The sequence below is a fragment of the Podarcis pityusensis genome (genome assembly GCF_964106645.2).
Source record: "Podarcis pityusensis genome assembly, chromosome: 1".
NCBI classification, from domain to species: domain Eukaryota; kingdom Metazoa; phylum Chordata; class Lepidosauria; order Squamata; family Lacertidae; genus Podarcis; species Podarcis pityusensis.
Genome location: NC_138028.1, coordinates 75,329,839 through 75,338,525, shown reverse-complemented (window position 1 = coordinate 75,338,525; position 8,687 = coordinate 75,329,839). Strand labels below are relative to the sequence as shown.

The 8,687-nt window shown below is 44.2% G+C and overlaps 1 protein-coding gene across 21 annotated transcripts in view; it reads left to right on the top strand.

The window, feature by feature from the left end:
- The first annotated feature begins 1,471 nt into the window (after positions 1-1,471).
- TNNT3 (troponin T3, fast skeletal type) overlaps positions 1,472-8,687 on the top strand; it is a 43,072-nt gene continuing 35,856 nt past the window's right edge. For 16 of the 21 annotated variants that reach the window (XM_080999525.1, XM_080999540.1, XM_080999528.1 and 13 more), the window contains exon 1: positions 1,473-1,618. The gene's annotated coding sequence lies outside the window, so the exon portion shown is untranslated. Of the gene's footprint in view, positions 1,619-8,687 lie in introns of all 21 variants that reach the window. The other 5 variants (XM_080999534.1, XM_080999531.1, XM_080999533.1 and 2 more) reach the window with 2 other exon arrangements.

The window sequence follows — 8,687 nt, the reverse complement described above, 5'->3', positions numbered from 1 at the left end:
GATGAAATATGGGATACAGATGTAATTTATCTTTTTAGAATTTTATTTTATATAATATTTTGAAAGAAAGCTGGCAAGTAAAACAGTGAAGTGACCAACTGCCACTGGCTACTAACAGGTCTTTGTGGCTATAGAATCAAAACAAATCAATCTTTATTACGGTCCAGAGACCCAACAAATCATTACAATAAAACCAATAAAACATCTCAAACATGAAATGTGATCATTTGACAGTATGTCCAGAGCGTCAGTTAGATGTAGTAGCGACCATTTTAGGTCAGAATGTCTCTGTTGTTGATACTTTGATCTGGAAAGCCAAACTGTGTCTCTCTGGCAAGGCTGGTGCTACTACTATGAGGCAAAATGAAATAGCCATCCTGGGCAGCGTATTTTGGGGGCAGTGGGGGCAAACTATGGTGCTGAAGAACAGAGTTATGGGGTCCGCCCTGCACTCCCCAAGCTTATTGGCTGCCTTCAGGTGCAGTTTAGGATACTGTCCTCTTGTCAGTGCTATACAGTACATACATGTAAAGTGCCCCCAACAATCATGGGAAATGTAGTTTCCCCCCTGAGAGAGCTGCAATTCCCAGCACCCTTAGCAAATTAGAGTTCCCAGGTTTCTTTGGGTGGGTGGGAATAACTTTTAAATGTACGGTGTGTACAATCAATTGCCAGTCTAATCAGCTTCTGTAAGTGGAACAGGAGAGGCAATGGGGCAGGGTAGATGCCAGAGTATCCTTTGCCTCAGTCAGACAGCAAAATTATCTTGGGCTGGCTCTGCTGCTACCCCACCCCTGGTTCTGCCGAGCTTGTGATACGGTTTGCAAAGCTGGTTTGCCCTAGCTTGCTAGACCAGTGTTGATTCTGACATAGTTCAAGCACTGGGACTCCTCTAATTTGTCACGGAAACTATGTATCCCAGCAACAGCCCTTCCTGAGTGTGCACACGACACCTTTAACACCCATTATTTCCCTCAAAGAATTCTGGGCATTGCAGTTTACCCCTCCCAGAGGTACAATTCCCAGCAACCCTTAACAAACTACAGTCCCCAGAATTCTTTGAGGGATAAAAATGCGCTTGAAAGGCACACGGTCTTTTGCCTCGGACCTTTTCGAAGAATGCATCTGCGTGGCTTCTTATGTGCGCAGCCTGTAGCGTGGTCAAAATGGGAACAATTAATGGGCATTAAAATAGCGTAGACAACTGAAGAGCACCAGGCTCCACTCTTCACCACCCCAGCCACCAGCTCCTTGGCGCTGGACCTCCTTCTTTAAATTGTGCTTGCTTGCTTGGGTTTATAAATATAGAAACCTAAGCTATACGATGCTCCCCCTCCAAACTTGTCCCTCCCATCTCAGCTTGGTGCAGTTCCTTCAGCTGCTCCTATACTTGGTATGACCTTTTCCCATCTCTTCCCCACCCCCTTCTCAGCCCTCTCCCTTTCCTTGCTCTTTTCCTCCCCAGTGTTGTGAGCCTGGTGGCCAATGAGCTTCTCCAGAAGATCAAATGTCCCTATAACAGGAGGACTTAATCGCCTTGTGGAGTTTGCAGACCCCGCAGCCTTTCTCCCATTCGGCAGAAAGCTCCTTGCTTCTCACAGCAGCTCCCCCCTCTCAGGTAAGGAGGAGATTCAGGCAAAGGGTGTAGCTCTGTGTGAAGGGGACCCAAAAGGAAGAGCAGGTGCAAACCTCTGAGAAAGGAGTTCAGGGAGTCGTGGGCCTAGCATAAGGCTGCGTGTGCACTTGCGTTCTTTTCTGCAAAACATTCTGGGTTCTGTAGTTTAAGGCAGAGGTTATAGCTACAGGGTGGGGCAAGCCAGGTTTTTTGCCCCTTGTGAAGCCTCCATAGGGGCGCTACTGAGGTGTGGCGTGTACCTGTGTGTGTGTACACAAATGCGCATGGGTTGTGTGTGCCCAACTGGGTCTTTGACCTGGGTGAAGTAAAGCCTAGTTTTGCCCCTAGTTAAGGCCAGCTGGGAATTGTAGCTTTGTGAGGGGTGAACTGCAGTGCTCAGAATTCTTTGAGGGCTTGGAAAGTGCTTTAAAAGTTATAGTATGTACACATCCTAAGTCCATGTCTCGTGGTCATTTCCCTGTTGGGCCTACCATTTTTCTTGACTCTTTTGAGGGGGGCTTGCTTCAAGGTTATACTAATAAGCAGCGGCAGTCCATGATAGATAGATAGATACATAGATGATAGATAGATAGATAGATAGATAGATAGATAGATAGATAGATGATAGATGAGGGAGGGAGAGCATTTCAAAAGTGGAGCCTAAAAGTGAGCACTATGTGGCCTTGGAAGTTGTCAAGAAAAGTATATCTCATATACACCAGGCTTTCCCAACCTGTCGCCCTCCTGATGTTTTGGATCACAATGCCTGTCAGCTCCAGCTTGTATGGCCATGGTGGCTGCAGCATGATGGCTGTTGTGGTTCAAAACATCAGGAGAGCACCACTAGGTTGCTGTACACAAAACTCTCAAAATCTTCCAGTGGTTGTATTAATCTCTGCTGAAAATGCTGCTCCAGGTGCAGTTTTCCCTCACAGCTTGAATTTAGTTACAAAGGGGAGATAGAAGTTAGGGTAGAGATAGATAAAAGTAAGCCTTTTATGTCAAATGAGGTAGCCATTGAAAAGGAGGGCAGTCTCAGAAGGCTGTGGAAATAAAAGTGAATACTAATTAGTACAGCTTTTTGGCAAAATCCCATTGACTTCAAAGAGTTATAGTGGCATGGTTTGGGATTGTTTTAGTTGTGGACTCAGTGTGTCGAACGTGATGGGAGTTCAGTTGAGAGATGAAGTGATATTGAGTCTCACGGCCTGGCAGCTGTTCACACATTGCATGCATTGGTTATTCCCAAGTCTACTGGTGAAAATTTAATAAATGTAATTCACTTCCTTGAAAAGTAATGCTGGACTCCAGGAATGCAAAGTATATGTTTATAAGGAAACATGTTGCACGTATCATGCAGTTCCCACAAACTGGACGAAAAAGTGTGAATCTGAATAGTTTGGGGCTGACTAGGATTTGTTAGGATTCTTCAGTTTGCATATGCCTACCAAGTTTCTACAAGCAGATCAAACCTGATGGGGATTGCAAGGCACTAAATTAAATCTATAGTTGCCATATTGGAAAACAGTGGCATAAAAATTATTTGGCAGGAAACAGGCCTAAGCATAAAATGACTGAGGAATCAATGAATGGCCTCTTTTGAGTAGAAGTGTATCAGTAGCATGTTTGTTGTCATGGCTGAGGCTGCAAGCTTACCTGGGAGTAAACCTCATTGAAATCTCTGGGACTTACCTGTGAGCAGGTGCATAGAATTAGGTTGTTTCTCTATCTTCACAAATGTTGGGGTCATTTTGATTAAGAGCATACCAACAGTTAATTAGTGTATTGTTTTTTTCCTTCACCATAAACGGAGAAAGAGACACTTGCTGCTCCCAAAAAGGAACGGGTGGGGAGAATGAATCTGCTTTCCTACACTGAGATGTGATTTTGGTCAGTGAGGAAGTTGCCTGAAAATAGCCAGGCTATGTGACGACACAGGACGAAGAATCAGTGCTTCCTTCTAGAGGCTGCTTCAAACCACTCTGCATGGCAGCCTCTGCCCCCAGATGGCAAGTCATTTTGTGCACAGCAGCTCACAAGGTGGATTGGATAACTTTCTCCCTGCCACTGCAGGCCATTTTTGGCTGTTCGAGCTGCGGTGGAGAACATTGCCACATGAGGACTGCCATGTGTGGCAGCCATAATCTGGGAACCAGCCCACAACAAGTGGACTAGAATTTCTCCCGTGTTTTTCCAGAAGTACAAGGTCCAGTGCACCACCCCTGGTCTCCCCTGCCACTCTCACCTTGTGAAGCATTAGCGATCAAACTGTGTGTGTGTTCACCATAATTTAGGTTTGGGCCACATTGACTGGCTACTCTCGAATATAAGCAGCAACTTTTTCTATGGCCTAGGGTGCCATAGAACAATCTTGTGTGCGTGTCTGAACATGTTATTTGTCTGACAGACACCAGTATCTTTTTTCACCTTAAACCGGGGAAGGCCTACGGGATCTACTTTTTTCCACCCCTCACTAGAATCTCAAATCTACCAATTGGAGCCTGGTGCAAAATATGTACAGTATATTTAGAATTGGAGAATTTGTTTTGAGTAAGTACCAGAACGGAACACAAAAATTCCACACAAAATCCACTCAAACTTCCAGTATAATTTTGGATGGAGTGGTGGTGCGGGGGAGTATTCATGTTGCTGTGATTGTGAAATAACTGGGGGTCAGAAATACTTGCTGACTGATTGTAACCTTCCAGGAGATGTAGATCTACCCTTTGTCCCGCTCTGCATAGACCAACCAATCTGCTCTTTTCTTGCATTATCATGAGCTAACTTGTCATTGGACTATGTTTTTCCCCATGTGGAAGATTCTGCTTTCCTGACCAGATATTCCAATCTATCTTTGGGTTGAAATCCTTTGCACATTTGAGAGTAAGCCTCATTGATTTTAATGGGATTTACTTCTGAGCAGATACACAGAGGATAATGCTGCAAACCTGCAGTTGTTTTTATTCAAAGCATCATGTTTTAAAGGGAAAATTCTGTGGCTTGTGGATGTTTAACTATGAAACGATCACATTGAGATAGAGTTTGGCTGCCGTTTGGTTTATGTAACACCTTAGCATATAGCCATCCATAATGTGTTTTCCTGTTGCATTTATTTGCGCGGAAAGTTTGAACAACATCTGCGACACCTTCTGCTGTCAGATCCTTAACAGAAATGTCACAAAGCAGTCCAGCAGAGGGTGCAGCTGTGTGAAAGGGGATCAATAGGCCAGGTTTCCGAGTCTTTCTTATTCTTAGCTGACTTTGCTTGCTTTGGAAATGAGCAGAGGCATGAGAGACTAGCAGCACAGATGGATGGGATTAGGAACGAGCAACTTGGGCTGTTGCTTCTTACTCTCAGAGTGTTTTTAACTCCGGCTGTTGGAGTCTTGGTCCCAAATATAGAAGCACATTGCCACCATCTAAATGGCTACAAAGAATTTCTACTGAGACAGGGCAAGGAAGAAAATGCAGGGAGTGTAAAGAAATATGTCCTAGATGGTTATCGGATAAGTCAGATTGACTAGATATTCTGCCAGGGGAGTGGATCTATCTGCCAAATGATAGATGGTGGCCCTGACAGTTGCTTCGTGGTTTTCTCGTGCCAGCAACCCCCACCCCCGCCTCAGACTTCTAGCTTTACCTGCCAGGTCTGCTCTCCAGTGCATGCCCATTTTCTTTCTCTATCTTCCTCTCATCATCTTGCCGCCTCACCTCCCTTGTATGGCCAAGGAGAGGGAATGATTGATAGGAGGAAGGCTATTTTCATAAATGGCTTCTGAGGTGTGAGGGGGTGAATTCAATCTATCAAGGGGAAGATGGGTACATTCTCAGCTGTTAAGAAGCTCCGGAGGAGATGGGGACTGTGCTTTTAAAGCCAAGAGTTGGAATAGATTTAGGCTGAAAGGAACATATAGTTCAGAGCAGGAAGCAGAGACGGGCCTGGGGATTTATGTGACAGAATCATGATCCACTTTGTCTCATTCGATTTGGCTCCATTTTGAGCATTTATTTATAACTTCTGCAGTTCTGCACCAGGGGGCGGGCCTTACAGAGGGTTTTTTTTTGGGGGGGGGAGTTTCTTTGAACTGCGAATAAGGTGTGCCTGCCTGGTAACTATTGTAGTATTGGTTCTTTTGCTATTGACAGAATCATTGAATGTTTTAAAGTCATGCAAAGCTGGCATGTACTACTGCTAATACTACTACTACAGCAAACTGTCCTAAAAGGATAAAGGCCATGGGATGAGAAATCTGTGATCTGGCCTTTTTGACCCAGCTTTTTCTTTTTCTTTTTTTGAAATAATTCAAAGCAGCTTTTGTGGGCTCTGATACTGATGAGAGCTTGGGGGGGGGGGAATGCAGGTATAATATAAATGCCTCTCTCTTTCTCTCTGTTCCCCTTCCCTCTTTCTGGTATGGCAAAAATAGTAGCTTGAGAAGGCAGTTTAGTTTAGGTGGTGGTTTAAATATACCCTCCAATCAAAGTGGGAATTCTTTTGTAACTATTACTGTTCTTTTGAAAAAAAAATAAATGAGGGTCCATTCATGAAACTTCCATATCTCATCTAGTTTTGACTCCAAGTTTTCTACTGTCTCCTGAAGACCAGCAAATTGGGATGTCTGATAGATCAGGATATGGAATACATTCCAAAGACTGTCCTACCACAAGTTGTCTATAAGACGAAATGTCGGGAGAAGATTAAAAACAGAGTTTATTTTGAACCAGTCTCCTTAGGACTTTGAAAGAAGGCAGATCTACCTTAGATGTTGAAACTGGTCCCCCTCAGGAGCCCTGAGGGTAGGCAGCACTTATCTCATAGGGTGGGAGGTACCAGAATGCAATTCTCAGATTCTGCATGGACATACTTGAGTTGCATCTCTGGGATTGTATACTGCTTCAATGGCGCAATATACCGAAGCACTAAAATAGTGCTGCCACAGGGAAATGATTAGGTTGCTTGTGCATTTGGGTCAGCCTCAGTTTTGATGCGAGGATTCATTTGAGGGGTATTTCTAGCCCTTTCACAGCGCTTCCCCTGATTCCTGGGTCAGTAATTGTTATAGCTGAACAGGTTTGAGTATTATTTAAATGTACAATGTTGATATGCCACTGGGACCGCTTTTCAGTAGCAGAAGTCAGCTGTGGTACATGTGATATACTCATCAAGAAACAAGTGCCTCTGAATGTGCATGTGGAGTACATTTACTTGCTAACTTTCTAGCACCCCTGAACATTTGGGGTAAAGGAGAAAACTGAACCCTGGCTCTTCTCCTTTTTAGCGATCAACCACAGGATATCAGAGGAAGGGAAGGTGGTCCTTAATTCCCATGATGTTGTTTACGAGGTGATCTCCCAGACTGCCTTGTCCCAGAGTGCATAAAGCCTAGGAGAAACAGTTTGAAAGTGTTAAAGAGTCCAGCTTTGAAACAACTTTAGAATATATGGTTTTCTTCTTGACAAAGTGAAAATACTTTGACACTCAGATTTAAGAACCAGTTGAATGAACAGCCAATCTCCCCCTATGTATTTCCTCTAACATTATGAATATTCCATGTCAGTTTTTCCTTGTTTTCCATGTTTTTTCATGTCAGTGCAGGGTGTAGCCTAGTTATCATAAATGGTGATGATCCATATCACCTGAATATTTCCAGGTCATTTGGATTATTTTGTTCAAGTATTTGAGTTGTGTCATGATATTGTTGCTTATTTTTTATCAGATGCAAGCCCTCATTACAATTTAGCCCCCCCCTTTTTTTACAAACAATTCACCAAACATGTGTATGTTCATATACCAAGAAGCACATATTCAGAATCTGTGCACCATTTTAAAAAAGCAGAGTTTGGATGACATGGCCCTTCCACATCATGGTTTAGCGTGCAATTTTTTTTTGCAGGGTCCACATAATATTGTCATTATCAGAATGCCATCTCAGATTTTTCCCACCCATTTGATACATATTTACCATTTCTGGATTGTTTGCTGTTTTATTTATTGGATTTTCTGCAGAATTTCCTTCCTCCCTTCCCAACAGGTGGACGGGGTTTGCGACGCTGAGCGGGCTTACCTGCTCCGGTGCCTCCCACCTGGGTAGGATGGCCATTGTCCCACCCCTCCCAGCTAGGACAATGGTCAGCTGGTGGGGGGGGGGCAAGGGCCAAAGGAAAAGAGGCTGACCCCTCGGCCTAATCCTCACTTCGTTTCCTCCTCTTGCATATTCATTTGATAAATGAAAGAAAAGAAAACAAGACCACCTGGAAACAATTCCAGAATAGGACTGAACCAGATTTTCTGGAATGTTTGTGACACAAAAAGGAGCTTTTGGGGGAATGAGATGTTCTTGAAAGACACCCCCCCCCCGGCCCACAGCCCTTTACCTTTTTTCATAGTAGTTCACTGCTGTTTGTCCTTGCTCTCCATTAGCTTTATTTGCCTGGAGTTCCATCCACACATTGCCAGATTTGCTCATTAGAACATAAAAGGAGCCCCAATGGATCAGACCAAAGGCTGGTCTAGTCCAGCACCCTGTTCCTACAGAGGTCAGCCCAGATGCCTCTGGGAAGCCCACAGGGAGGAGGCGAGCAACTGGCATTCGGAGGTATGCTGCCTCTGATACTGGCAGTGATATACACGCAGGCATGTCCAACTCCTAAGAGACTGCGATCTACTCCCAGTATAAAAACCTGGCAGTGATCTATCCACTGTCATTGGAGGAAGGAGGAGTGTGTGGGGGGGGGTGGATTGCCCGAATTGTTGAGCCCAGAGTTGTTGAGTTTTTTGGGGGGTAGGATTGCCCAGAGTTCGTCAGCTTAAATTTGTTAACTTTCTGTAAACTTTATTTAATCCTGCAATCAATAAGGGTCCCGCGATCTACCAGGATCAGCCAGGGATCTACTGGTAGATCATGATCTACTGGTTGGAGATGCCTGATATACAGCTACTGTGAGTAGCAGCCATTGATATCTTTTGTCCATTGTCACTGCTGAAAAGGAAGAAGGGTGATTTTTTAAAAAAAAAAGTTCCAAAGTTGTAGTTGATCAGGACTGCAAAGAGCATTCTATGCCGTGCTGCTTC